At 35.6% G+C, this 16,188-nt stretch overlaps 2 protein-coding genes across 2 annotated transcripts in view; one reads left to right on the forward strand and one right to left on the reverse strand.

The window, feature by feature from the left end:
* The window catches only part of LOC134212363 (PIH1 domain-containing protein 1), a 47,155-nt gene that overhangs the window by 14,250 nt on the left and 16,717 nt on the right, over window positions 1-16,188 (reverse strand). The gene's annotated exons all lie outside the window — the stretch shown is intronic.
* The window catches only part of LOC134212356 (multidrug resistance-associated protein 1), a 70,068-nt gene continuing 69,790 nt past the window's right edge, over window positions 15,911-16,188 (forward strand). Inside the window, exon 1 of the mRNA XM_062690115.1 lies at window positions 15,911-15,991. The gene's annotated coding sequence lies outside the window, so the exon portion shown is untranslated. The remainder of the gene's footprint in view (window positions 15,992-16,188) is intronic.

Here is a 16,188-nt window from a genome sequence, read left to right on the forward strand (position 1 = left end):
AGAAATTCTGTAAAAAGTTAGCTGGATTTTTTTTTCTAATTTATACTGGAAATTCTTCGGAATTTGATGTTTATTGGAATTTTCATCGTAAATATGCATTTGGGACCTTCTACGGATTTTTCTAGTTCTTCAAATTTCGGAACTCTTCCACAGAATTTCGGAAAAGAATGTCGTTGGAATTCTAAAGATTTTTCCGTGGTGACTCCGAAGAATTTCTTGTCAATATTCCGAAGGGTTTCCCTTGCAACTCCAGAATAATTATTCTTGAAAATTAAGAAGATCTTGGAATTTAAAATTAATTCAAGCAATAAATGTAGGCAATAATTTAGGCTTAAGAAGCCTAGTTTTTATGATATTGAATAATTAGGATAATTGATCGAACAATTTAATAATGCACCTAAATGTTCTAAAAGCACAAATTTCTAGTAGTGCGTATAAAAAGGTTATGACATAGAGAAGCTTGCATTCAAAAAATCAACACGAAATTCTAAATAAAATGCTTTTTAAATTCATAAAGGGTCTTAAAACTAAAGAGATTCCTGCGATATGAAAAAAGTGGCAGTGTTCCAGAAAAAAACACTCCAATTCCTAAAAAAATCTAGGTTAAAAAATAGTGTTATAATAACGATTGAAATTGAATTCCAAAACAAATCTCAATCCTTTCAGAACGAATGGGTCATATATGCCCAGCGTTTTAGATTGTCTATAAAATCACAAAAGAGAGCTAGGCCACCATTTTCTTCAGTAAAATTGTTCATCTAGATATTGGCTTTACAGAAAAAATATGGGAGTTCAAATTTCACTGACCCTGAAAACTCAGATATCCGAAACCTTGGGAAGATTTCGATTCTAAGAGCATGCAAATGAAGTTGAAATGTCCGAATCATTCTGAACACTCAGATAAGATGGGTCATCCTGAACGTTAAGCCAGTGATTAATATTCAGGAATACGAGATGCTCAAGGTATTCCAAAATGCTCTTAAGTTCAGATATACCAGATCAACCAAGACATTTGCAATGTCCTCATCATCGGTATATACCCAATCCGATGAAATAAGCATATGATTCTAATTTCCAATAACATGAGATCCAAGAGACAAGGTACCTAAAATTATCTTGAGTCAACATCAAGTTGCTGCACAATGACTATGAGGTTTGTTCGCAAATTTTTTTTGTAAGGCATTAGAAGCACTGGGTTCACGGACTTGAATAATTAAGTAGTTCAAACATTACGACTTCCAGGATGTTTTGTATAACCTGAAAAGTCTGTAGTAGCTTGCATAAATAATAATTGAAGTCATATCAACCCAATGGACCTACTGGGATATTATATCATACATAGTTCATAAGTTGGTTAATTGGATAAATCGAATGATCCGAACTCCAAAATAATAATTGGTCTATAATACATTCATTCCTCTATGAGTCGCTTATGAAAGGACCATAGACTGAAGCATATTCGAGATGTAGAATAGAAGTTCCTTGGAAAATTATTCGAAAGAACCATCTTAGTGACCGAGAAAATATTTTTAGTATGGCATCATTGGCTTCCACGAGTCGATATCAAAATAAAATTTCAATGAAGAATTAGAAATTTTGAAAGATGAGCCAGCTCTGGATTGAAAATCTCTTTATAGAGAAAAAATAGAAAATTTCCCAAAATAAAATAGGAAATTGCCAATAAAGAAATCAGGGTATGAGTATGGGTTAAATAAATATAGATTTACTACAAATAATGCAAAATTTCCATAAACAGTTGAAAATTTTCCACAAAACAATAATAAATTAGCACTTGTAAAAGAAAAAAATGCAATTATGCAATAAGAATTTTCCATAAAGAAATCAAAATGTTCCACGAAAAAAATACAAAATTTCCATGAATAAATCAATATTAGCAATAAACAATTACAAAATTTTTATTCTGTGGAAAATTTTGTAATTATTTATTTCTAATATTGATTTATTTATGGAATGTTTGTATTTTTTCCTTGGAAAATTTTGATTTCTTTATGAAAAGTTCTTCTTTTATATTTGCAATTTTTGGTTTTAAAAGTGTTAATTTATATTTGTTTTGTGGAAAATTCTTAATTGTTTGTATGCCCTGAGAAAAACCTATTAATATTGGAAGGTAAACTAATTTGATGATTCTGAAAACAATACTGGAATTTCTGCAGGAATACTACTAAAAAACAACAATCTAAATTTTCGAATTCATGAAAATTTATAATTTCCATGCTGGGTTTAGTTTCATTTTGAATCAGTTGAAATTGTCTACCTTCAAAATTGATCGGATTAACCATATGTTTTAGTTACATATGGTTCTTTTTTAAATTTTTGTACTTGAAAAAAACCACGTGGTCATAGGGGGGGAGGGGGGGTCTGCCAAATGACCACGATAAGCCACATGGGGGGAGGGGGGGTAGAAAATCTTCAAAAATATGACCACGTGGTTTCTGGATGGCCCATATTTTATTACTTTTCCGACGACTAAAACACGCACTGATCTTATTTGCTCGATGGTTACTCCAGGCTAAAATGTGAAAAATGAAGGGCGACAAAATCGGGTTTGAAAAATACGAAACGTACGCTTTGAAGCTATTCTCGGTACTATTATTTCGTAATTCATCAAATACGTATACCTAAAATACGTATATTATTGCATATGCAGACAACCCAGACTGATCCCAACTAATGAAGAGCCTTTCCCGTGCTTGACTAAGATCTCTATGAATGGAATTACTGTTTTCGGCATAACTCCCGATTGTATTAAAATGATTATTATCTAGAAAAAATAAACCCGTCAAATAGAACTTGTTGCATTCAAATTGGTTCAAATTTGCAAACGTTACATACGCCCACACATAAGGACAGATATTTGCTCGGTTCGTTGAGTTGATCCGTGTGATTCCCATAGCATGAACAATGTGTATGTCGTATGTGTAGGCTGTGTGAAAGCATTATTATTGTTATATTATGGTAAATGGAAACAATACAAAGTTATACCTTTCTCGCACTTCAGGGCACATCAATAAATAATGTTTTGTGCGTGAAAACCACAAAAAAGGCACGTGTTTCAAGGCAATTGTTCTTAACCCGTCGACTTTAAACAAGTTTCATTGACGATGAACATAATTCTTAAAATAGGTCTAATCGGCCTTTGTGTTAAAGAAATGTTGTTTTGACAAACATAGAGAAAAGTTCGACATCAACTTTGAATCGTAATTTATTTTCAAACTTGATTTAAACTTTATGCTGTAAGTAAGATAACTTAATGGTTTCTAAATTGTGTGATACAATCGATTCTCTTTATCTCGATGTTCTATATCTCGATAACCTCCCTATCCCAATATCTTTTTATCTCGATGGGATCTAATCATATTTTGTTCTGGGTTCACTCTCCTTATGTCGATATGTTCAAGTAGCCTTAAATTTGTGCTTAAATACTAGACCATCTTTGGACAATAACAAACACATCAATAACAGGAAATGACATTTGTTTTGATGTGGTTTTTCATAGCAACGAGCTTTCTTGGATCTAGTATCCATTGCAATTTTCCTTCCTTCTCTCCCTATCTCGATGGTCCCTTCAATATCGAGACGTGGAGAGGCAACTGTACTACATTAAGTTAATTGATAATTTTGTTATCGATCTGAAACATCAAATTAAGTGCTTTGTAACAATCAATTAACCACAATAAACTATTAAGATATTTTTATGCGTAAATTTAGCAAGTTGTTGAAGTTGCATTCTACTTGGAATTCAGTCCCCTTTTTCCCTAATGATCATAAGTGCCATTGGCAGTTTAGGTTCGAGTTCTAAATTTCGTGTTGATCAAATTTAGCCTGAAAAAGTCCTATTCTTTCAACAGCGAACTTTTAACATTTCTTATGTAATTGGGGTATTGCAAAACTGTACCCAACGTGTTTTTGACTCTGTTGTTCACAAAACAAATATAAATGTAACCTTCCCACAGGGCAAAAAAAACTCACATTTACCGGGTTCTCATATTGGCCCGAATTTGGCTTAGCCATATCTCAGCCAATTTCACATGTGGTGCTGTCCACATACCACGTGAAAAGTTTAGGGGAGGAGTGGTGTCAAATGTCCACGATCCACATTTTTCAAACTCATATGGGCAGATGTCTACGCTAGGGGAAGGGGTATCTAAAACTGATCATAATCTGTCCACGTGGTATATGGACAACCATACATTTTTCGAAACAGAAAAGCACGCCTACATTCTGTAATCGTCGGAGGAAGGATCGTCGTTGGCCACTTTATATGGACAAAAATTGCACAATAATACCGCGCAACAACGATTTTATTACTGTTTTTTTTTCTCAAAAATGTGCCAAATACTATTTTAGAGATGACGGATAACGAAATGCAAACAATATTTCTACAGTTCTAAGTTCTCCAAAACGTTCTGGAGTTCAGACTATTTTATATTCGAAGTCAAACAGGCTCGGTACAAAACCAATAGCAACCACCCACGGTGTCCATACATGATCTTAGAAGCCATGCGCATAATTTACGATTTAAATATACAAAATGGATGATCTGAGTTCTCCAAATCTTTCTAGAATTCACACATTCGGTACAAAACCAAGAGCAAGACCATACAGGCCCTTAGAAATAATGTGCATAATTTACGATTTAGATAGGGGGAAAGACGGCTTCCCCCTTCCCCCTTCCCCCTAGATCGGATATATCCAAATCGAATGTTCTGTGTGAATTTGAAAAGTTAGAACATCCGATTTGGACATATAAAAAACGTAAATCATGCGCATGGCTACTAAGGGCGTGTATGGACACTATGTGTTGTTATTGGCTTTGTCTCGAGCCCAGTTGACTTTGTAGAGCAATTGGTCTGAGCTCTAGTATGATTGAGAGAACTTTGAACATCAGATCTGGAAATATCAAAATCGTAAATCATGCGCCTCTAAGCCAAATCCGGAAGCTTCAGACCTTCACAGAGGTCCCAATACGGTAGTACGATCAGAATCAGAAACAGAAACATAATACCGAATTGGGAAAAGGCTATGCGATTGCTCTAAATAACAATAATGCGTCAACTTGACAAAGCTATATAAAATGGGGCATATATAACAATTAGAGTGGGGCGCAGTTGTATGGAAAAACTACTACTAGAAGCTTCAGTTCATCGTAAATCGAGTTGCACATTGCGTTAAAGTATAACCCAAAGGATGCCGAAAAACTTTGCTGAAGAAGGCACGTTGCTGGAACGTTTACGAAAAAAGTTATAACGCTTCGAAGATTATCTCAAACCATATGCAAAAAATCGTTTATTCTGCCAGCACTGCCGAACTACATAGACCAATAATTTAACTGAGTGTTATTTCGAAATAATTGATCTTATAGGGCTTTAGAGCTAATGGGAGCTATCCGGAATCATTTCACAAAGAAAAAAATCCGATGAGAAGGAATATGGGTTTTATCCTTCGATATCCATAGGTCTTCCGGTAGTGCTGGTAGAAACATTGATTTCTTGCATATGGTTTAAACAATCAATTTTCGAAACGTAATAACATTTTTTGAAGACCTTCCAGCTACGTACTTTCTTCGGCAAAGTCTTTCGGCATCTTCCAGACTATATGCTAACGTATTGAATCACGTGATTGATGATAAATTGAAGCCGCTAAGAGCAAAAATGTAAAAAAGTACGTTTTCCCATACTAATCTCCATGTAAATTTAAAACGCGATGCGGCATGCGAGGTTGCAACCAATCGAGCCCATCTTTTGCAGAGTGGATTGGGGTCCCAAAACGATTCAGAAAAACCTTGATCTCACTTGATCGGACGAAGTTTGAGTTTTTCCATACAACTGCGCCCCACTCTAATACACACGGACAGACAGACATGTGTTCAGTTCGGCGAGCTGAGTCGATTGGTATAAAATATTATGGGTCTCCGATGCTTCTATAAAAAGTTCGTTTTCGGAGTGAAATGAAAGCCTTTCGGTACAACTTCATTGTACGAGAAAGGCAAAAAGATCAATTCGAGCTTCAAGGATGTTTTTGATCATTTAGAAACTTGTCAATATTTCATTCCAGAGGCTAAATTTCAAAATATATTGAATGATGGATTTCTAGTGTGAAGGTTTCTCTACAACTCCGCCTAACAGTAGTTCATTGTTTGAATTCCACCAATCACTGAGTTAAGGCGCTAGTCCTGTCTTGTATTTTTTATCCTGGGAATGTCCGTTGTATTTCCGAGCATTTTATTGTCAGCATTAATATAATAAATTCAGATATGAATATTCTATTCTATTCAATTCTAGATAATAAATTCAAAGCTTACAGACAATCAGATTATTCAGTAATGAAAAACATGATCAATGAAGAGTTTTGAATTCACGATTGGGGAAACGGAGATAGCCGTACCAACCGTTCCATATTTAGGGAGTAGTTGGTGAATAGGTGAAGTTGGTTGAAACATTGCTGAGAAAATTAGTGTCCCACCTTGCTGATCCAACTTTCAGAAGTGGGACACAGGTATCCCATATATGTCCTGACTCTTTATTCCTAGGTTAAACCACAATTCCTCGCTCTCAAATGGAGATGCCACTGAGTTAAAGTGCTAGTTGCAGAAACGTCTCGATCATTATTTTTTGTTAACATTTTCCTTCCTAATATTATCAACACTAGGTTTTAAATAATATCGGATTCCAGTTTACGACACTCGAGAAAAGCACCGCTAGGTAGGTTAATCTCTTTTTTATTAATCTCCGGTTTGAGTTGAGGGAAACCTAAAAACATCTCTCACAATATCGTATTTCGAGAGACAATTTGTAAGTTAGTCATCAAATGGGGCGTAATTGTTACAAAACCAACGCATACACGCATGACTACCGGTTTGTTTTGATATATTTCATTCAACTTCGATTTTTCATTCATAAAACAAATCGTAAAATAGTACTGTTGGTAAACTCACACATGCTATTTCGACTGCATTGTATTCGGTAAGCTCCATCGGTCCCCAAGCGACCGTTTACTCCGTTTTACATCGTCATCGTTTTGGTAGCATTCTTCATTATCGTCGTCTGTTTTTCATTCAGCTTGATACCTTGTGTGCTAGACTCATCCGTGTATCGTATTTTGTTACTCATTGCTCCCGGTTCCGAACAAGATAAGTCTTTTAGCTTGTACACTGAGGAAAATCTTTATTTAGAATATATGTGTAGCACACATGAATTTTTGCAATTTGGTAACTCAAAAAAGGGAACGATTCGACTCTTCATCACATAGTTCCTATTTCCATCCCATCAAAAACAAATCAATGAAAAATAAAATTTGTGTTGTTTCTTATTTTTGTGTTTTTTTTTTCACCAGTGAGCACGTGTGTTAGCAAAAAGAACCGACGAGATTGGTTGTGTATTTCTTTGTTTTGCAAAGAGATGAATATATGTTCAGTTAGTTGGTAAACGGAACAGTTCCCTTATATTTGATATGAATCCAGATGTGGATTTGAAATTGTAAATTCGATATGAATTCAAACTTAAATTTAATTCTTGCTTAGTCGACACCACACATATAAACTTTATTTGATTACAGATTTTATTTGCATTTCGTGTGAAGAGTTGTTATGAGTGTTCTTATAAGCATCATTATGTAGTTAATCTTATAGACTTTTGTCAAAAAAATGTGTGGATTTTCCGCAGAGTAGGGACCTGTGCTGACAAAAGTCATCGTTGATGTGGTTTTCTGATACCTCAGAAAGAAAAAACAAATGAATTGAAGTAAATTTAACAAAACAGGTGCAAAGAATGGCTATTTGATCACATGGAAAAACTCACTGTCCGGCCCCTGGGGAGCAGATGCCGGATACAGAAATTTGGTTTTGCATTAGAGATACATTATGTAGGGGAAATGTTCCGATCTCCATCTCACTGCACATATATCCATTTCATCGCTAAACAAAGAAATACGGCACCAAATTTGTCGCTTCTTTTTGTCAACATGCGTGCTCACTGCTGAAAAAATCACAAAAATAATAAACAAACCAAATTCCTTTCCATTGCTTTGTTTTTGAAGGAATGGAAATAGGAGCTATGAGATGAAGTGGCGAGCCGTTCCCCTATCTAATAAATCATGATTGCTTTTTGAAATATGACTAATGTTGACCATCTTGACATAATCAAAATGCATTCGATTGATTTTTGTATTGTTGGTTCAAACCGTCTAAAATAAGGCGAAAAATGAAATTTTTTGACATTTCTGTTCAATTTCAAATTTTGTAAAAAGTTTACGACATGAGGATCTGATATTCCATGCAGGTAAAGGACTTTTCAATAGCTTTCGTTTGTACACCCAACCAGCGGATGGCAGATTTTTATACAGTTCTGCATAAGAACCTTACAGAAACTGTATAATATTTGGGCATATACAATTTCGGAAGATTTTAATACAATTATTGTATTGAAATAATACAGATTTGTATTATTTTAATACAATCTCTGTATAAAAAGCTTACAGAACTGTATATGCCCAGATTTTAGACAATAATTGTGAGATTTGTTTTTTGGGGGTACTATATAAAATGATGGAGGGATCTCTGCAAGTGCCGTTTTTTGAAGTGTCCGGTATTGGGAGGTGTCCGGCGCTGGGGGATCTCCCCCTAATTCTTATCCAACTAACATGTTTGTTATATGTTCTGCATGATATGGGTTTCAATTTTTCAGATGTGATACACTGAGCTCAAATTCCATATCAAATTTATGTGCAATGCATATATATATTTTTGCAAACAAGCTTCGCACATAACCAAATGACATTCAAGACAACATGTTTCAATTAATCCATTTTATTTATAAATTCCACATTCCCACTATAGCTGTTTCGTTTTATTTCCAGAAAAAATGTACACGTATAAGATCAAAGCAGAAAACATTTACTCGAAGGTTTTGTACTAAATTGGTGCCGGCAAATAAAATCGGGAGAAGATCCGTGTATCCGTAGCTGTCCGTATCGTACAGTAGTTTGCTCCGCTAATTGACCGAGGGAATAACGCAAGTTTTTCCAAGCCGAAATATCCTGACAAAGATGGCGTCTTTGTTGCGGGATGTGCCGTCTTTTTCCGGATTCTTCGGCTTAATAGAACTTATGTCAATGCCCTCACAATAGACAGTCAAATCACGAATCAATTATGGCATGTGAAATCAGGCATTTATGTGGGTTACTCTGACGGTAATACTGGAACTGCTGTTGGGCTTCGGCATTGACACGGTTTCTTCACGAATATCTTCCAGGAATCCTTTGCGAGAAGCTGGTAAAAAAATAAGCCCATTGCAAACATGTTATATAAGAAAACTGATAAACTTACCTGCTTGAAAATCAATTGAAAATCCGGTAGAAGGTACAAGAAATTCTCCGTCGAAAACATTGCCCATCAATTTTCATTGAAAAGTACCGGTTACACTGCTAGAGACAGGAAATGAAATCCGATGCACTGATGCATACCTTTTCGATTGTGCTGTGCCGCCATTTTGATTGTGCTGGATATTTTCTTGCTAATTCAATACTCATGATGACCATGAGTTCTATATGTGCGGGCATTGATAGTTTTCAACTATGAATCAATGAATATAAAAGTCATTTACAGAACAAATAAGTTGCAAGTAAACTGCATTTGTATTGCCTATGTCTGATTCATAAATATTATTATTCTTAAATGAAATTTATGTGCTGCACTTAAAAAATGGGTATAATAGGTCGAACTACTTTTATATGAGTAGCGCACATAAAATATAAGTCATTTGATCTCAGTGACATTCATCAGCTATTAATTATGCAATGTTCTTTTAAAATCTGAATTAAATTAACTTCTCTTGAATCGAAACCCTTCCATAATGTATAGGCTGACCAGATCATTTCGGTGAAAAAACGGTACAATCGCTCTTGCAAAACGGGTTAAAAAACCAAGTGACAAAAATCAAGAGCTGTGGAAATTTAAAAATGTAAGGGCTTAATTTTCATTTTCCGTGTAAGAAGATAGAGAAATTTTTAGAGTGAATCATTCACCACTATTTATAACCTTCTATTGTATTAAGTTAGTATTGGAAAAAATACTAATGCTAAGTTTTGTCAGGGCAAGTGAGCTGAACCAGAGATAGAGTAACGCAAAGAGTAAAGCCAAATCTACCTATTGAACTGTCAAACCGTCTACCTATCGAGCAAAGTAAACAAATGCTTGTTGGTAAGGCGGAAGTATTGTTATCGCCTAATGTATGTATTAGATTTGTTCTAAAAACAGCTTCAAAAAAACTTCAATACACCCCCAATAAAGTATAGCAACAAGAAACTCACGTGTTTGCACTCTGTGGGTGACTTGGTTATCGAATTAAAAAGCTTTAGCAGTGAACATTCCCGTGAAGTCACTTTAAGGGTTGAACAAAAATAAAAGTTGCCAACAGAATAACAAGAAGATCATTCAGAATAAGTGTAAGAAGATCCTCTTTGCGCAACTCTATATAATAGACTCTGAGCTGAACAACTGGCTGTGAACCATTCCAACGATTCGTTTAACTGTTAGTTAAAATTTGACAGTTCGATGGTTATTTTCCCATCGTGGTTAAAATTTTATCCCGAAGCCGACCCATTTTGTGTGTGTTTTTATTAAGGGTCCAGGGCTGGTAACGATGAATGCCGTTCAAAATAGTGACTTTAGTGACCAACGATGACAAAAAAGTGACCAAATAGTGACTTTTCAATTGCAGGAAAAGTGACCTAATAGTGACTTTTGTATGTTGTTTTGAACCGGGTATAGAACTACAAGTTGCATTAGCATTGTTACACTACCAAAAATCCACACATTTTTATTGGCAAAAATCCATAGATTTAAGTTATGATGTATATAAGCGCATACATAACCGTTCTTCTCGCAAACCACTAATAAAATATATATAGAAATAAACTTTATGTGTGGTCACGAATAAGCAAAAATTTGATCTATGTGTGGGTCCATATCGATTATATTAGGGTAGTTCTATTGCAAAAATTTATAATCGCGGCACATATACTATATATAGTTATTTTTAGCAGTGTACGGTATAATTCGTAGATTGCAAACTAGTGTGTTATTTTTGAAATCCTTATGTAGAATGCTATCAGAAATCAAGAAAAGGCAAAAACAACAAAAGCATAATAATTACTGCTACTGGCCACGCCCATCTTCATCGTAAGAAGGGAGAGGATGGAAGCCAGAGGCCAACGTCTGCGACACTCTCAAGAGTACCACGGAGTTGAAAATTGAGGATGATATTCGTTGGATCAGCCAGAAGCTAGCAATGTGACCATGGTATCTCATATTAAGTAATACACCACGAGAAGGTATCTGCCCGACGTCACGGGAACGGGTAGAAAGTTACAATTTGTATCACAAAATTATGTGGATGATTACAACAACATTTGTTGTTTAATATGAGTTCAAAGTTACAGCTAAAGAATTATATAAATTTATCTAATTGATTCCTAGACTATTTGGACTCACAAAGCTTATAAATAATTGGTATGACCATTTGTTTGAAAAAATACAAAGTAATTAAAATAATGAAGAAATTTTTAAAATACGATTTTACCTGTTATTGAACTATGGTTTAATAACAAATTTAAATGAAGTTTTTGACGTGGCATTCTGAGTAAAATTTTGAAAATCCAATAAAACCATGGTATCTATTAGAAATCCAAAAATTCTAATAAACTTTAATTTCTAAATGGCAGACTTTAGTATTAAAGTTAATAATGGCCAAATAATCTCGAGTTAAAAAATCTTTTAAATCTAATTAGTTTTCTATTTTGTTTTAGATTTTAAAAATCCGACCAATTCATTCACCTCCACACTAGTTTTTTGGGTATCTTTTCTTAATTGTTAATAAATAGAATCACTTCTACATTTTTTTTTTTCGAGACTTATCTCGAAAGGTCGCTAGGCGGATTTAACAATCATAAACGGTTAAGAAAATTATTTTGAGCTTTTTAGTGGAATGTCTTCACTTGTCATAAGACGTGTTAGTTCAATCCCATTGAATTCCACCACTTAATTGTATCTTGACAGATACGTATTTCGACCTCAACGGTAAGGCCGTCTGCAGTGTCTCGTACTTGACTCGACGAAGTCGAGGAGGATTGTACAAACTCGTCTTATGACAAGTGAATCATAAACGGATTTAACAACCATTTAACATCGACGCCCTTATTGCTCATTATTCTCCCTGACGTTGAGAAACATCAAACATCATTGTCATGTGATGAAACTGAAGTCACCGGAGGGTATCAATGCTCACCAGCAGACTACGTGGTTCTGGTACCAAAACTTCTAAATTCTGTACTCTTTACTTGAGGTTCGCCTTTCGGATTTTGACAAAATTCGTGAAGAAAAAGGTCATAGTCGACATGAATCGGAAATAACCTCACGATTTCCACAACACACTTGGAACTTTTTGGGTGCATATTTCCCTAATTTAATATATTGCTACCAGATCCACATTTGTTTTGATTGATCATGGGTATGATGACCGTGCATTTTGTAGTTCCTACTCCGTGATTGACCAGAACAATCGTAATTGCACAGGGAACCAATGGATGGAAGCATGGGATTTGCTCTCTAACCTCAATGTACGCAGTCCGAGAGCTCTTGTATTTTAAATGGTCGATAACGGCGCTGGCCACGTCCTCACGGTCTATCGAGGATGGGAAGGAATTGATGATGAGTCACTCGCCCACTGTAAGCTGAAAACGCCTCTGGACTCGCCACGAGTTCATGCGGAATTTTATTGAAATCTAGGGGTTTTCATGGCATAGGTTCGTCTTGGTTAACGGGTTGTTGCTAATGTGGTAGTGATGGAAAGGTGGTATATGTAAATTGGACGCCAGAAACGAGCTTTGTCGCTCAGATATCGAACCGCCAGAACTAGTCAAGATGTAAGGTAGAAGTTAGAAATAGAACGGGCCTGGGATTGAACCCACGACCTTCTGCGTAAGAGGCAGAAGTGGTAGCCTGTTAACACATTTGATTTGGTTGATCATAACAGGTACAAATGATTTTTATTTTGAACTTTTTTACAACAGGCAATGCAAAAATAGTGACTTTAGTGACCATTTTCCGAAGAATAGTGAATTTAGTGACTTTTGGATGCAAATAGTGACTTTTTAGTGACTAGACTCAAAATAGTGACCAAGTCACTAAAAAGTGACTCGCTACCAGGCCTGAGGGTCTGTCTCATTTGGAGAATTAAACTGAAATTAAACTTAAGGGTCTGTCTCATTTGGAGAATTAAACTTAAAAGTGACAGTTCGAAAATTAAAAAAATCACCCCGTTATAAGAATGGCTGGTGCTACCCAGTAATTCCAATAGGACATCGATGGAAAATGATTCGATATCTGTCAAATGTAATCTTGCTCTGCAAGCAGGGTTTTTCGATAATTATTGAAATGTCACTTTCAAGATTAATTTCAGTTGAATTATCCAATTGAGACAGACCTAAAAGTGACATTTCAATAATTATCAAATAACCCTGCTCACAGAGCAAGATTACTTTAGACAGATATCGAATCATTTTACATCGATATCTTATTGGAATTGCTGGGTAGCACCAGCTATTCTTATGACCGGGTTATTTGCTAATCTTCGAACTGTCACTTTTAAGTTTAATTCTCCAAATGAGACAGACCCTAAGGAGACTTTCAGCCCTAGGCTGGCTCGTCTCCGGCCGACCCATTTGAGTTTTGACAGATTGATAGTTATTTGGAACATATAAACAATTTGGAACACAAAATAATTTGAAGTAAAAAAAATGTCAAAGGACAAATGTGAAAGAGCTATAGGGTAGGATTATTGATTTCCCGTGCTAAAACCCTTTGTCATGAATATAAGTGAGGGAAAATCTGCGGATAAGAATATCAAGAATCTCAACAAGCAAAAAATATTATTAAAATGTAATTTTAGTTATTTCCAAGAATATGGTTGGCGCATGTGAATAAATGTCAAATTTAATCAATTCACAGTCCTTTTTGATAGAAATTGATTTAAATGCCGCTAAAAGCAACCTCACACATCGGGAATTTCGTCCATCGATTTTGTTCCCATGTGCTTCCAAAAAGGCGGAGCTCATGCAATTTCGTTGCGAAAAGTAAAACAAATCCTGGCTGATTTATAGCAGGTTTCCAGCTCGGCCTCTTGGAGATTTCCGACAGGATTGTATTTTAAATCGGGCCGAAATTCTAATTTTCTACAACGGAATCCCATAGATCTGTAGATCCGCCCACACATATGGAAGCGAAATTTGCAGACGTGATGACCGAAGACCAAAAAAAATTACCTCGGTTTGAAACTGCCTTAAACTCGATTTTGTTCATTTAATTTATGAATTATTTTTCTTGTCGTTTTATTACAGTGGATGATTTCGAAATATTCAGAATTATTCAGAAAGTGCCGCATAATGTGTTTTATTTATTTCCCAAAATTGAACCTTGAACCGGTACTTGATAAATCTATCTACCGGTTCCAATCGGTTCAAATACGGTCCATGAAGTACAAAACTATCATAGAATGCCATAACGTTTGAAATCATAAATTCATTGACCGAGTACCGGTTCAAAGGTCAATCTTGGGAAATAAATAAAACCCATCATGCAAGCCATATTTTGGACCGATCAAATTCCTGATCATATTTGGTATAGTTTATGTGTCGTTTCCAATCAAAATAACTAAAATAATCATTTCCGCAGTATGCGTTCTGAGAAATGGCCAGAAGCTAACACCCATTTTACATCCGAAATAACCAAGTGACCAATCCTGGAAACTCACTGATGAGAAAGCTGGAACTGATGTGCCACTTGGCGTATAATACACTAGTGCGACAACCACGGTGCTATAGCCACGACTGTTACATCTACCCTAGATCAAAAAACGCTTGCAGTAAAATAAAAGAGAATTACATACAGGGAATTCATTGGCATTGAGGACCATGCGATCAATTTCACACCATTGGACGAAAATGTCGGGTTGACGTTGTGAACATAGAGTATCCTGAACATCATTAATAGTCCAGTATAGGGTAACGGTACCAATAGTGGAAGTATTAGTTGATCCACAAAAGAAAATATTTTTATAAAATTGATAATTATGGGAAATTTACAGCTTTAATATCTTAGTCAATTAAAAATGAGATAGATGTCATGGGTGTCTATGGGTACACTGTTCCTTTAGTGGCGGTAAAAAATAATTTTGGTTCCCTTAGTAGTGCTATCCATTGGTTTCTTATGAGACTCGCCACTATTGGTACAGTTGCACCACTATAGGTGCAAGGGAGTCAATTTTGTTAAGGAAAATCATTGTTTTCAATAGTTTCTCAAGCGAAATCTTAAGATAAGTTGCATTTAACAGGATATTTAAAGCACGACGCATCAACTGAAACCATCGTAAAGTGTATAAATATGATAAATCTCATTGAAATCCCATTACCTCCACTAAGGGTACGGTTACCCTAATTTAAAATCATAGACTAAAAAAAACTTGAAAGCACTGTGATTGCAAATTTTCCTTCAAGAACACTTCCAAACCATGTCCTTATAAGGAACAAATTCTCTAACAATCAATCGCTCATTCTGATAGCTAAATTGGGGTAAAATTCTTGAACCCAGATTTATCGGCTGTCGAGGAATGTTGCTGAGTCCGTACGTGAAACGATAGTAGTTCACTTTTTATCACCTATCCATTCCTGGATCAGGGAAACAATTTAATTATTGCTGGTCATTTACGGTTCACGTAGCTGATACGTGGAAAGTATGAAGGAAAACTGTCATGTATGTTTTCACGTATGCCGTATGAATTATTTCGAGTGTATACGTAGTATGATGCGCACGCCGAGAGCAACCAACCTTCGTAAAGCTGAGCAAGAGCACGGGTTAGCGTTCAGTTATTCGCTGGAACTTGCCGCGAACGGTTCTGCAATCGAATCACTTCGATATAGTGTAAGTAGCTAAAAACCCATTCCAACGATTGTTTGATGAAAGAAATTCAAATTTCAAAGTTCGAAAACAGGGGATACATACATATTCGATGGATAGCGTATGGCAGAGTTGAGCAAAGATAGCTATTCAGTATTGAATGTGCGATTAAGCCCATGAATCAGAACATACTGTACATTTGATTGATTCGCGAGTGTTGC

Source organism: Armigeres subalbatus, chromosome 2 (genome assembly GCF_024139115.2).
Source record: "Armigeres subalbatus isolate Guangzhou_Male chromosome 2, GZ_Asu_2, whole genome shotgun sequence".
Lineage (NCBI taxonomy): Eukaryota > Metazoa > Arthropoda > Insecta > Diptera > Culicidae > Armigeres > Armigeres subalbatus.